At 44.5% G+C, this 15,405-nt stretch overlaps 1 protein-coding gene across 1 annotated transcript in view; it reads right to left on the bottom strand.

Moving 5' to 3' along the window:
* Positions 1 to 14,899, bottom strand: part of LOC139563747 (protein eva-1 homolog A-like) — a 19,338-nt gene extending 4,439 nt beyond the window's left edge. Inside the window, exon 1 of the mRNA XM_071382656.1 lies at positions 14,322 to 14,899. The gene's annotated coding sequence lies outside the window, so the exon portion shown is untranslated. The remainder of the gene's footprint in view (positions 1 to 14,321) is intronic.
* Positions 14,900 to 15,405: the final 506 nt, after the last annotated feature.

A 15,405-nucleotide genomic window follows, 5' to 3' on the forward strand; every position in this document is an offset into this window, starting at 1 on the left:
GGAAAATACTTTGTTGGAATTGAAAAACGGTGTTGTTTGGAAAGAGGAATGAAGTAGAAAAGAAACGCACAAACTTCTGCATTGATTGATGGGCACATGGAAGTGTTTATGACTACGTTTATCATGCATTCAAAGTAATGGAGATGTTGCTATTGGAGTGACTTATTCGGACAAAGGATCGAATCCACAGAATCCCATTTCCAATCTCCGCTGCCTAATTCATTGAAGTGTGAAGATGATTCATATAGTGACACTGTTAAAGGAGCGCAGTGCACCGGAGCTCTTATTGGTGCATGTTCATGGTTACATGTTGAAATAGATATTGATGTGATCGACCATTGAGGGAATATGACTGAAGAGAATTCTCCCACTGCAGATAGCGTTGTGTATGTGGGAGCAACATGGCGCTAGTGGAGGAGCCTTTATCAGGAACGGCCTTGAAGGAGAACGTTTCCCAAATACTCAAATCCAGAAGGGGTAAACTGGGGAAATCTGACTCGCAAAATGAACATTGTTACTGATCTGATGACTGACAATAAGAATGTTGAAGTAGTAAAAACATAAATAAAAATGTTCCAGTTCAATGAAATGTTGAGTGGATTCAAAGATTCCTGTCAAACCAACAAAAGACGGAGGAAAACAGGGAGACTGAAATAGCTGCTGCCTCAGCAAAGCTCACGGTCTTGACATCTGCAGGGGAAGAAAGAAATGCCAACTCAACAACAATAGAATGACTACTTTGAGGAAATGGCAGAGAGATACAGGATCTCAGACCTGGAATTTCACACAGGGCAGAGGGGCACTTCAGCCAGACATGCACCAAGTGTGCATCTCAAAGAAGGACCCCAATTCAATGAGCACATTGACATTCAATCAGCCCAGGCTCACAGTGTTTCAGCTCAATCAGGACTGTCAGGACACAGCCACTCATAGAGAGCACACTGCTGCACCACCAGACTCTAAGTCTGCAGGTCTCCACAGGACAAGGTCCCTCTGTGCTGACCAACTACGGGGGAAACAGGCAAGACTTTCAGGACATTTCACAAGAAAACATAGAAAACCCTCTCATCTCCAAAGACAGAATGAAGTTACTGCTATGTTAGTCAAACAGCAACATCTTTCCGCCACCCAGAGAGACTAGTGTTTTTGATGGTGACATTTTGCAGTACAGGTCCTTCATTCAGTCATTTGAACATGGTTTAGAGAATAGAGCCCAAACTAGCCAGGAGAAACTGCACTTCCTCAAACAGTACACCAGAGGGTAGGCTCGAGAGCTAGTTAGGATAGGGGCTATCAGAAAGCCAAGGGCTTATTACAGGAGATCTATGGTAATGAATACAAGGTTGCCAATGCATACAAGGAGAAGGCTTTTAGCTGGCCTAGCAATAAAATCCGAAGACCACATGGCATTACACGCCTATACGTTATACCTCAGAGGTTGTTGTAATGCAATGGAAGATATGGAAGATATGGATCTGGCCTCCAGCTTAAAAAACATCATTTTTATTTTATTTATTTTTCATTTCCATGGAGACCATCGGTGGGTTACCAGTATTTAAATTTTTTATTTTATTTAACTTTTATTTAACTAGGCAATTCAGTTAAGAGCAAATTCTTATTTACAATGACGGCCTACCCTGGCCAAACCCTAACCCGGACGACGCTGAGCCAATTGTATCCTGAAACTACCCTACAAGCTCAGGGAGAGGTGGAGGTCGGTTGCCATGGCAGGCGTGCTAGACTCCTTGATCTCATCCTGTTCATTGAATAACATGTGAGAATGGCCACACATCCAGTGTCCGTGATATTCAAGATCCAACACAATCCAGAAGCAAGACTCAAAGGCTACAGTCAAGGCTCATTCACATGTCTATTCACAAATCCACAGAGAGCAGCTTTGCTACCAGCATGTCATCCTCACAGCCCCCCCCCCCCCCCCCTACAACCCCAACACATCACGTCTGTTCTGTAACGGCAGTCACAAATTGGAGCTGTGTCCACAACTTAGGAAAAGGAGCCACAGGCAGAAGATTGGTTTCCTAAAGGGAAACAGAATTTGTTTTGGTTGCTTGTCAAGTGGACACGTCAAGAGACTGCAATAAGCGTCTCAAATGCAGTGTATGAAGCCAAATCCACTCAAGTGTGCTTCATATTGATGAGAAACAGCAGAACAGTCATCAGAAGCAGCAGTTGGGCATACCGTGACCAGTTGGGCATACCGTGACCAGTTGGGCATACCGTGACCAGTTGGGCATACCGTGACCAGTTGGGCATACCGTGACCAGCGACCAAGAATGTCTCCTTGCTATTGTATCAGTAGAGGTCAAACACAGTAAAAGCAACCAGGTTATCCAGACGTACGCCTTCCTAGAGGCAGGAAGCACAGTCACGTTCGGCACAGAGAGACTGATGACCCATCTTGGCAGCACATGTGAGAGGAGAGGACATACAGCTCTTACTAGTGTAGCAACGGTGATTCTCTATGCACAGCAGACAGCCGTCCATAACACGTCCACAAGAATCAGTTTCTATACATTACTCTTTTCATGTGAAGTTACCATTTATTGGGCATATAAAATATATATATAGTATGTATGTATGTGTGTGGACGTGTTATGTGTAACAGTATAACTTTAAACCGTCCCCTCGCCCCGCCACGGGCGCGAACCAGGGACCCTCTGCACACATCAACAACGGTCGCCCACGAAGCATCGTTACCCATCGCTCCACAAAGGCCGCGGCCCTTGCAGAGCAAGGGGCAACACTACTTCTAGGTTTCAGAGCAAGTGACGTAACTGATTGAAACGCTACTAGCGCGTACCCGCTAACTAGCTAGCCATTTCACATCCGTCACATATGGACGGCTCTCTGCTGTGAATCACATTGGAAATTGGACTAATGGATCATTGCATGCAGCATGTCTGATTATTGGAATCACTCGTGCTATGTCTGTGACAATGAACAATGGATTGTGCATAAACATTTTCCCAGAGAAACGAGAAGAATCCAGAACGCCAAATCTCCCGCGCCATTGCCTCATCAAAGGACATTGGTACTTGTGCTTCCCTCTTGTGCTGCGCCATGCAAGTTGAACATTGTTTTGTAAACTGCAGCGTTGTGAAATAGGAATTGGAGTCAGTGTTTCATTGGGAAGATGCTATCCGACATGCTGACGCTTCATTTATGAACATTTGAACAGAGTATTTGGGCTCTGTTTTATCTGAGCATTGGTGAAAAGAAAAAGAGTGGCGTCGTGTCATTGAATAAACATTCTGGTGAACGGGCGGCGTGAGATGTAGACGGACTGTAAAGGAAGTGGAGAACAACGTTCTCTCCCAGAACTGCTCTGATAAAATGCTTACTGAAGATATTCGAAGAACATTTTAAGAAATTGACAGATTAAAAAAGATGTTAGATCGTGTGGAACAGGGGCAGTCTGACTTTGTACAGCAGGGCCATATTGGGGCCGGCGTGGAGTTTCTGATGGGCAGCGATGCTCTACAGGCCATCGACCCTGCTGATGATGACAGTGTTGGAGAAAGACCCCACACCGCTGGGAGACCATTTGGTGTGGGTCTCTGGCGGTTGCTTTGGAGAAGGTGGTGACAACTGCACACCCCATCTACAACAGACACACACAGGAGTGGCACACTGGGTGCTACAGGATGCTGCCTTGTTATAGGCTGAGCTGGGGCTAAGTGCTAGCCCTGTCAACCGACTACAGAACTTACCTTGCTATAGGCTGAGCTGGGGCTAAGTGCTATCCCTGTCAACCGACTACAGAACGTACCTTGCTATAGGCTGAGCTGGGGCTAAGTGCTAGCCCTGTCAACCTACTACAGAACTGACCTTGTTATAGGCTGAGCTGGGGCTAAGTGCTAGCCCTGTCAACCTACTACAGAACTTACCTTGTTATAGGCTGAGCTGGGGCTAAGTGCTAGTCCTGTCAACCTACTACAGATCTTACCTTGCTATAGGCTGAGCTGGGGCTAAGTGCTAGCCCTGTCAACCTACTACAGAACGTACCTTGTTATAGGCTGAGCTGGGGCTAAGTGCTAGCCCTGTCAACCTACTACAGAACTGACCTTGTTATAGGCTGAGCTGGGGCTAAGTGCTAGCCCTGTCAACCTACTACAGAACTGACCTTGTTATAGGCTGAGCTGGGGCTAAGTGCTAGCCATGTCAACCTACTACAGAACTTACCTTGCTGTAGGCTGAGCTGGGGCTAAGTGCTAGCCATGTCAACCTACTACAGAACTTACCTTGTTATAGGCTGAGCTGGGGCTAAGTGCTAACCCTGTCAACCTACTACAGAACGTACCTTGTTATAGGCTGAGCTGGGGCTAAGTGCTAGCCCTGTCAACCTACTACAGAACGTACCTTGTTATAGGCTGAGCTGGGGCTAAGTGCTAGCCCTGTCAACCTACTACAGAACTTACCTTGCTATAGGCTGAGCTGGGGCTAAGTGCTAGCAACCTCTGGTCCTGCAGATCATCCTTCCATCTACATACAAACATCAATTTTATTTATCACATGCGCCAAATTCACCATACAGTGAAATGCTTACTTACAAGCCCTTAACCAACAATGCAGTTTTAGGAAAATACCAACAAAAAAAGTAAGAGATAAGAAAAACAAATAATTTAGGAGCAGCAGTAAATAACAATAGCGGGGCTATATACAGAGGGTACCGGTACAGAGTCAATGTGCGGTGGCACCGGTGTCGTGGTAATTGAGGTAATTATGTACATGCAGGAAGGGTTATTAACGTGGCTATGCAAAGATAATAACAGAGAGTAGCAGCAGCGTAGGGGGGGGGGGGGGGGGGGGTGCAAATAGTCTGGGCAGCCCCTGAACACTAAGGTAACCTGCCTGAATGACTACCATCTCTCTCTCCACCCGTCAGTCATGCTTAATTCAGGTCTGAGTGTCAGAGGCCATCCCATCCCTCTGCGTGGCCTGTGTGTGTGTGTGTGTGTGTGTGTGTGTGTGTGTGTGTGTGTGTGTGTGTGTGTGTGTGTGTGTGTGTGTGTGTGTGTGTGTGTGTGTGTGTGTGTGTGTGTGACCTCAGACTGAGTTAATGATAAGGTGTCAGTGATATAATCCAGGAATGCAGCTTTGTGGTGGATGGAGAGAGAGAAAGGAGAGAACAAGAGAACAACAGAGCTGAAAACTGACCACAGATCAGGTGAAAACTGACCACAGATCAGGTGAAAACTGAACAGATCAACTGAAAACTGAACACAGATCAGCTGAAGGTGAAATTAAATCTACTAAATACCTAAGCATGGTTTGTCAGATTTCCTTATCAATCAAACTGAGCTGAGATGATAGGTGAGTTTTATAAGAGTCAGACCCGGCTCACACACGCCTTGTTAATTAAAGGTGATTTCAGCTCGTTAGACATCGTTACAGTTCGTTAGAACATTCAACTAAACGGATTACAGTCTGACACAGTTAGATTGACTCGACTAAACACTCAACAGTTCATGAACTCTCTTTCTTATCTTTCTAATTCTTGTTCTCCTCTTTCTATTTGTAAGTCTCCTCTCTCTCTGTTTTCTTCGTCAAGTCGCCACTGTCTTTCTGTAGAAAAGCAGGTGCAGACTAAAACCTATCGCTTTGGTAAAACATAAAGATGTATGCAGACAGACAGACACACAGTGTCTTACAGCACAATAGTCCAATGTAGTGCAGTGTCCCTGTGCTGTTTTAAACTGGGCTTTCTCTCCTACACTGCTCAACTCCTACCCCACTTTGGAATGACTGACCAGTGTGTGCAGAATCATGACCACGCACGCACGCACGCACGCACGCACGCACACACACACACACACACACACACACACACACACACACACACACACACACACACACACACACACACACACACACACAGAGCTCTGATCACCCTGGCCTTAATATTCCAGAGAAACCATGCCTCCAGCTTCCAGACCGAATTTAGCCCAAAAAGCATGCCTGTGTTGACTCTGAGACTGATGCATAGTGACATTGGCCTTTCCTCTCGTTCTGTTTTTAAAGGGATACTACGGGATTTTGGCAATGAACCCATTTATCTACTTCCCCTAAATCAGATGAACTCGTGGATATCATTCTTATGTCTCTGCATCCAGTATGAAGGAAGTGGGAGGTAGTTTCTCTTGCCAATGCTAACTAGCGTTAGCACAATGACTGGAAGTCTATGGTATCTACTAGCATGCTAGCAGTTACCATAAGACTTCCAGTCATTGACTTCCAGTAATTGCGCTAACACTAGTTAGCAATTGAGCTATCACTAGATAGCAACTTCCTTCAAACTGAACGCAGAGACATAAAAATGTTATCCACGAGTTAATCTGGCTCTGGGGAAGTAGATAAATGGGTTCATTGCCAAAATCCTGAAGTATCCCTTTATCATCTCATGAATCTGCTTAAAGAGCGAATGGGAATACAGACAAAGATGGAGAGTGAGAGTAAGAAAGGGAAATAGTATAGGTTTGTAGATTTAGTGCTGAGAGTGAGAGTAGCGGATATTTTCACTGTAACAGATTCCTCTCATCCCCCCATGAGATCCCTCTGGTATGAGACATCAGGCCTTTCTGAAGCCCCCCCCCCATTGATAAATGAATTCAACTGACTCTCTGCTGGTGCCAGTGGCTGTGTGTTTCCTACACCCTGCAGCCCAACCCACAGCCAGCGGTGGAGTGAGGAGGACACGCTGTTATTATGCTTCTCTAGATACCACACATTATCCAATACACACACCCTAAAACACACACACACACACACACACACACACACACACACACACACACACACACACACACACACACACACACACACACACACACACACACACACACACACACACACACACACACACACACACACACACACACACACACAGTTAGCAGATGTTAATGCGAGTGTAGCGAAATGCTTGTTCTTCTAGTTCCGACAATGTAGTAATAACAACGAGTAATCTAACCTAACAATTTCACAACAACTACCTTATACACACAAGTGTAAAGGAATGAATAAGAATATGTACATATAAATATATGAATGAGTGATGGCTGAACGGCATGGCAGATGCAGTAGATGGTATAGAGTACAGTATATACATATGAGATGAGTACTGTAGGGTATGTAAACATTATATAAAGTGGCATTGTTTAAAGTGACTAGTGATACATGTATTACATAAAGATGGCAAGATGCAGTAGATGATATAGAGTACAGTATACACATATACATATGAGATGAGTAATGTAGGGTATGTAAACTTTATATTAAGTGGCATTGTTTAAAGTGGCTAGTAGTACATTTTTACATAATTTCCATCAATTCCCATTATTAAAGTGGCTAGTGATACATGTATTACATAAAGATGGCAAGATGCAGTAGATGTGTCACGCCCTGGCCATAGAGAGGCTTTTATTCTCTATTTTGGTTAGGCCAGGGTGTGACTAGGGTGGGCATTCTAGTTTCTTTATTTCTATGTTTTCTATTTCTTTGTGTTTGGCCGGGTGTGGTTCTCAATCAGAGACAGCTGTCTATCGTTGTCTCTGATTGAGAACCATACTTAGGTAGCCCTGTCTATCGTTGTCTCTGATTGAGAACCATACTTAGGTAGCCCTGTCTATCGTTGTCTCTGATTGAGAACCATACTTAGGTAGCCCTGTCTATCGTTGTCTCTGATTGAGAACCATACTTAGGTAGCCCTGTCTATCGTTGTCTCTGATTGAGAACCATACTTAGGTAGCCCTGTCTATCGTTGTCTCTGATTGAGAACCATACTTAGGTAGCCCTGTCTATCGTTGTCTCTGATTGAGAACCATACTTAGGTAGCCCTGTCTATCGTTGTCTCTGATTGAGAACCATACTTAGGTAGCCCTGTCTATCGTTGTCTCTGATTGAGAACCATACTTAGGTATCCCTGTCTATCGTTGTCTCTGATTGAGAACCATACTTAGGTAGCCCTGTCTATCGTTGTCTCTGATTGAGAACCATACTTAGGTATCCCTGTCTATCGTTGTCTCTGATTGAGCACCATACTTAGGTAGCCCTGTCTATCGTTGTCTCTGATTGGGATCCATACTTAGGTAGCCCTGTCTATCGTTGTCTCTGATTGAGAACCATACTTAGGTAGCCCTGTCTATCGTTGTCTCTGATTGAGAACCATACTTAGGTAGCCCTTTTCCCACCTGTCTTTCTGGGAGGTTGACTTTGTTTAGGGCACATAGCCTTTAGCTTCACGGTTTGTTTCTGTAGTGTTTATTGTTTTGTTCGGCGTCATTTATATTAATAAAGGAAAATGTACGCTCACCACGCTGCACCTTGGTCCTCTTCTTTTAACGGCCGTGACAAGATGGTATAGAGTACAGTATATACATATGAGATGAGTAATGTAGGGTATGTAAACATTATATTAAGTGGCATTGTTTAAAGTGGCTAGTGGAAAAACATTTTACATACATTTTTCCATTGTTACAGTGGCTGGAGTTGAGTCAGTATGTTGGCATCAGCCACTCAATGTTAGTGGTGGCTGTTTAACAGTCTGATGGCCTTGAGATAGAAGCTGTTTTTCAGTCTCTCGGTCCCTGCTTTGATGCACCTGTACTGACCTCGCCTTCTGGATGATAGCGGGGTGAACAGGCAGTGGCTCGGGTGGTTGTTGTCCTTGATGATCTTTATGGCCTTCCTGTGACATCGGTGGTGTAGGTGTCCTGGAGGGCAGGTAGTTTGCCCCCGGTGATGCGTTGTGCAGACCTCACTACCCTCTGGAGAGCCTTACGGTTGTGGGTGGAGCAGTTGCCATACCAGGCGGTGATACAAGATGCTCTTGATTGTGCATCTGTAAAAGTTTGTGAGTGCTTTTGGTGACAAGCCAAATTTCTTCAGCCTCCTGAGGTCTGTGTGGGTGGACCAATTCAGTTTGTCCGTGATGTGTACGCCGAGGAACTTAAAACTTACTACCCTCTCCACTACTGTCCCGTCGATGTGGATAGGGGGGTGCTCCCTCTGCTGTTTCCTGAAGTCCACGATCATCTCCTTTGTTTTGTTGACGTTGAGTGTGAGGTTATTTTCCTGACACCACACTCCGAGGGCCCTCACCTCCTCCCTGTAGGCCATCTCGTCGTTGTTGGTAATCAAGCCTACCACTGTAGTGTCGTCTGCAAACTTGATGATTGAGTTGGAGGCGTGCATGGCCACGCAGTCGTGGGTGAACAGGGAGTACAGGAGAGGGCTCAGAACGCACCCTTGTGGGGCCCCAGTGTTGAGGATCAGCGGGGTGGAGATGTTGTTACCTACCCTCACCACCTGGGGATGGCCCGTCAGGAAGTCCAGTACCCAGTTGCAGGGTCTCGAGCTTGACGACGAGTTTGGAGAGTACTATGGTGTTAAATGCTGAGCTGTAGTCGATGAACAGAATTCTCACATAGGTATTCCTCTTCTCCAGATGGGTTTGGGCAGTGTGCAGTGTGGTTGCGATTGCGTCGTCTGTGGACCTATTGGGGCGGTAAGCAAATTGGAGTGGGTCTAGGGTGTCAGGTAGGGTGGAGGTGATATGGTCCTTGACTAGTCTCTCAAAGCACTTCATGATGATGGAATTGAGTGCTACGGGCGGTAGTCGTTTAGCTCAGTTACCTTAGCTTTCTTGGGAACAGGAACAATGGTGGCCCTCTTGAAGCATGTGGGAACAGTAGACTGGGATAAGGATTGATTGAATATGTCCGTAAACACACCAGCCAGCTGGTCTGCACATGCTCTGAGGACGTGGCTGGGGATGCCGTCTGGGCCTGCAGCCTTGCGAGGGTTAACACGTTTAAATGTTTTACTCACGTCGGCTGCAGTGAAGGAGAGTCCACAGGTTTTGGTAGCGGGCCGTGTCAGTGGCACTGTATTGTCCTCAAAGCGAGCAAAGAAGTTGTTTAGTCTGTCTGGGAGCAAGACATTCTGGTCCGCGACGGGGCTGGTTATCTTTTTGTAATCCGTGATTGACTGTAGACCCTGCCACATACCTCTTGTGTCTGAGCCGTTGAATTGCGCCTCTACTTTGTCTCTATACTGACGCTTAGCTTGTTTGATTGCCTTGCGGAGGGAATAGCTACACTGTTTGTATTCGGTCATGTTTCCGGTCACCTTGCCCTGGTTAAAAGCAGTGGTTCGCGATTTCAGTTTCACGTGAATGCTGCCATCAATCCACGGTTTCTGGTTTGGGAATGTTTTAATAGTTGCTGTGGGTACAACATTGCTGACGCACTTGCTAATAAACTTGCTCACCGAATGAGCGTATTTGTCAATGTTGTTGTTTGACGCAGTGCGGAACATATCCCAATCCACGTGATCGAAGCAATTTTGAAGCGTGGAATCAGATTGGTCGGACCAGCTTTGAACAGACCTGAGACCTGAGAGCGGGAGCTTCCTGTTTTAGTCTCTGTCTATAGGCTGGGAGCAACAAAATGGAGTCGTGGTCAGCTGTTCCAAAAGAAGGGTGGGGGAGGGCCTTATATGCGTCGTGGAAGTTAGAATAACAATGATCCAGGGTTTTACCAGCCCTGGTAGCACAATCGATATGCTGATAGAATTTAGGGAGTCTTGTTTTCAGATTAGCCTTGTTAAAATCCCCAGCTACAATGAATGCAGCCTCAGGATATGTGGTTTCCAGTTTACATAGAGTCAAAAAAAATTCATTCAGGGCGGTCGATGTGTCTGCTTGGGGGGGAATATATGCGGCTGTGATTATAATAGAAGAGAATTCTCTTGGTAGATAATGCGGTCGACATTTGAATGTGAGGAATTCTAAGTCGGGTGAACAGAAGGACTTGAGTTCCTGTATGTTGTTATGATCACACCACGTCTTGTTAATCATAAGGCATAACCCCCCGCCCCTCTTCTTACCAGAAAGATGCTTGTTTCTGTCGGCGCGATGCGTGAAGAAACCAGCTGACTGTACCGACTCCGATAGCGTGTCTCGAGTGAGCCATGTTTCCGTGAAGCAAAGACCGTTATAGTCTCTTATGTCTCTCTGGAATGCTACCCTTGCTCGGATTTCATCAACCTTGTTGTCAAGAGACTGGACATTGGCGAGTAGTATGCTCGTGAGCGGTGCGCGATGTGCCCATCTCCGGAGCCTGACCAGAAGACCGCTTCGTCTGCCCCTTTTACGGCGACGTTGTTTTGGTTCGCCGGCTGGCATCCGATCCATTGTCCTGGGTGGTGGGCAAAACAGAGGATCCGCTTCGGGAGAGTCATATTCCTGGTCGTAATGATGGTGAGTTGACATTGCTCTTATATCCAGTAGTTCCTCCCGGCTGTATGTAATAAAACCTAAGATTTTCTGGGGTACCAATGTCAGAAATAACACGTAAAAAAACTAAATACTGCATAGTTTCCTAGGAACGCGAAGCGAGGCGGCCATCTCTGTCGGTGCCGGAAGTCAGCGCAAGTAAGTACGGGGGATCAACTGAGCCCTGTTTTCAATACAAAGAAAAAGCACATATATGCACAAATACACAGACACAAGACATATATACGCATTAAGTAAAACATCCACATTTAACATCCGATATCGATATTTTTTTATTTCCCAAGGAGGGACCGGAACATCTATTCGAAGAGTTTTTTGTAAATTGTTCTCCACGTAAGGTGCAGCATAACTGAAGGCACATTTTCCGATCTGTGTAGAAACTGGGGGATCTGAAAGTGTAATGTAATTCATTGACCTAGTTTTATAATTAGTCATTTATAATGAGTAATTCTATAAGAGATTAGAGATGTCAGATACATTGGAAGTGTTTTTTGCATTAACACTTTATAGATAAATAACAAACTACTAGTCTCTTCTGTCGGTTAAAGAGACCCAACCTACTTCTAGATATAAGGAACAGTGGTGAGGTTTAAAACCAGAGCCAGTAATGAACCTCAGGGCATAATGATATACAGCATCCAAGGGTTTAAGTGTGGACGCTGCAGTATGCATGTAAATAACTTCCCTATAATCCAATACACACATAAAGGTAGCCTGAACCATTTTCTTTCTATTAGCAGATGATGAGCAGGCTTTTGTTTCTGTAAAATAAACCAAATCTTAATCTTCAAATTTCTTACCAGCTCAGATATGTGTTTTGAAAGACAACTTGTCATCTAGGCATTTACCAAGATATGTATAATAAGGAACTAGTTCCATTTCTATGCCATTTAGCCAAGTAATTTTATAGTCATTTACAGTGGCAAGAAAAAGTATGTGAACCCTTTGGAATTACCTGGATTTCTGCATAAATTGGTCTTCAAATTTGATCTGATCTTCATCTAGGTCACAACAATAGACAAACACAGTGTGCTTAAACTAATAACGCACAAACAATTATTCGTTTTTATGTCTTTATTGAACACACCGTGTAAACATTCACAACGCAGGGTGGAAAAAGTATGTGAACCCTGGTTGACCCTCCTTTGGCAGCAATGACCTCAACCAAACGTTTTCTGTAGTTGCGGATCAGACCTGTACAACGGTCAAGAGGCATTTTGGACCATTCCTCTTTACAAAACTGTTTCAGTTCAGCAATATTCTTGGGATGTCTGGTGTGAACCACGCTCGAGGTCATGCCACAGCATCTCAAACGGGTTGAGGTCAGGACTCCAGAAGGCATATTTCCTTCAGTTGAAGCCATTCTGTTGTTGATTTACTTCTGTGTTTTGGGTCGTTGTTCTGTTACATCACCCAACTTCTGTTGAGCTTCAATTGTCGGACAGATAGCCTTACATTCTCCTGCAAAAAGTATTGATAAACATGGGAATTCATTTTTCCGTCGCTGACAGCAAGATGTCCAGTTCCTGAGGCAGCAAAGCCCAAACCATGATGCTCCCTCCACCATACTTTACAGTTGGGATGAGGTTTTGATGTTGGTGTACTGTGCCTTTTTTTCTCCACACATAGTGTTGTGTGTTCCTTCCACACAACTCAACTTCAGTTTCATCTGTCCATAGAATATTTGCCAGTGGCGCTCTGGAACATCCAAGTGCTCTTTTGCGAACTTCAGACGTGCAGCAATGTTTTTTTTGGACAGCAGTGGCTTCGTCCGTGGTGTCCTCCCATGAACAACATTCTTGTTTAGTGTTTTACGTATCATAGACTCATCAACAGAGATGTTAGCATGTTCCAGAGATTTCTGTAAGTCTTTAGCTGACACTCTAGGATTCTTCTTAACCTCATTGAGCATTCTGCGCTGTGCTCTTGCAGTCATCTTTGCAGGACGGCCACTCCTAGGGAGAGTAGCAACAGTGCTGAACTTTCTCAATTTATGGACAATTTGTCTTAGTGGACTGATGAATATCAAGGCTTTTAGAGATACTTTTGTAACCCTTTCCAGCTTTATGCAAGTCAACAATCCTTAATCTTAGGTCTTCTGAGATCTCTTTTGTTCGAGGCATGGTTCACATCAGGCAATGCTTCATGTGAATAGCAAACTGACATTTTGTGAGTGTTTTTTATCGGGCAAGGCAGCTCTAACCAACATCGGGGTTCTCGGGGTTCACATACTTTTTCCAACCTACACTGTGAATGTTTAAAGGATGTATTCAATATAGACAAGTTATTAGTTTTAGCACACTGTGTTTGTCTATTGTTTTGACTTAGGGGAAGATCAGAAATCCAGGTAATTCCAAAGGGTTCACATACTTTTCTTGCAACTGTAGATAAAAAAAATTCTGTAGTCTAGAGAAGAGAATATATTTGTTTTGTTAGCATTTAGCACCAATTTAAGGTCAGAAAGTGTCTTCTGAAGTACCAGAAAATCAGATTTCAAATGTTAAAATGCTTGGCCAATAGTAGGGCAATGGAGAATAACACAGTATCACAAGTGTATAAATGAATTTTACAATTTCTCATTTTGTCATTTATGTTATTAATATAGATATTAAACAATAGCGGAGACAGTACTGAGCCTTGTGGGACACCTTTTTGAAATGCTAGAAACTCAGATTTGATACCATCTGCCATGATGACTTGGGTTCTTTCATGGAGATAATTATTGAACCATAAGCAAACATCAGCGCCCAGTCCAATCGAAGACAGCTGATTTAACAGAGTTCCATGATCAACACTGTCAAAAGCTTTGCATAGGTCAGTAAACATGGCAGCACAACTTTTTCTATTATCCAAGACATTTGCAATATCACTCCCAACAAGCATTGTGGTGCTAGCAGTGCTATATTTAGGTCTAAAGCCAGATGTATTTATATTAAGGATGCCATTTACGTATAGAAAAGACTGTAGTTGCTTGTTGACTAAAGACTCTAGTACTGTTCATACTTACATATCCATGATCCAGATTATAAATCCCTTCCAATGAAACACGTTTGAAGTTCCATGTTCTCTCCCCTCCTCTCCTCTGCCGTAGTAATGCGGAGAGCGTCAGCGCGGCTCCAGTGAGACCACTATCCAAAGCCCAGAGACCCAAAACCAACAGCAGCAGCAGAGAGGGAGTCACTCCTACAGCAACAATACGAAGTCACAAAGAGATACAGGGATGGTTTCAAAAGACTTTCCAGCTTCCAATCACAGTTTTCCAAGAATGATTTTCCAAAGTTTTCCAGGTCCGTCTCTCAGCAGGCAGGGATCGAGCCCTGGAAGCTGGAATGTGACACAAGAGAAGCTCACCCCCACAGATATTCACACACACACACACACACTCTTGCTCCGCACTCTTCTCCCTAAAAAATCCTCACACTCATCTCCCACACTCTGTAAGACCCATCATCTCTGCTACACATTCCCCTCTTACCACTCAACCTGACTACACTGAGCAGAGAGAGCAACTCTGTGGCACAAAGACAGACAAAGAGGGAGAGAGAGAAGCAGGGTGTGGTGGGGGGGTAGCGCTTTGGATATTGCTATGGAGAAAATGAGAGACAAGCGAATACGATTGGAGAACCAATGAAGTGAGGGTGAAAGAGAGAGGGTACGAGACAGAGAAATAGAGGGAGGAGTGAGTATGGCATGGGAATTTCATTCAGCTTTGACTGGGAATCTGCCTCCTGACTTTTCCCGTCAATATAAAGTTTGTCTCTTGAGCCACCGTAGCAACAACATACCCAATAACACTTCCTCAAAATATGCAGAATTCATCTAAGATAAATCAAGAAATCTGTCATTGATTTTGACGTTTTTGCCAAGGAGGTCTTAGTCGCGCAATTCTACATCTAACTAAGACGTTTGATGCATGAGAGCTATTAGTCTCTATATGAATGACAACAAACACTTAATTGAATAATCCTGTCCATAGTTCCTGCTCCTACTAGGAGTAGTACTGTTGACCAGTGGGCTGAACAAGACCCCCTGCTACGATCACGCACACGTAGGAGCAGACCTACTTTGACTGTTGTTAATATGCTTCATGT

Source organism: Salvelinus alpinus, chromosome 34, assembly GCF_045679555.1.
Source record: "Salvelinus alpinus chromosome 34, SLU_Salpinus.1, whole genome shotgun sequence".
Classification (NCBI taxonomy): Eukaryota; Metazoa; Chordata; class Actinopteri; order Salmoniformes; family Salmonidae; genus Salvelinus; species Salvelinus alpinus.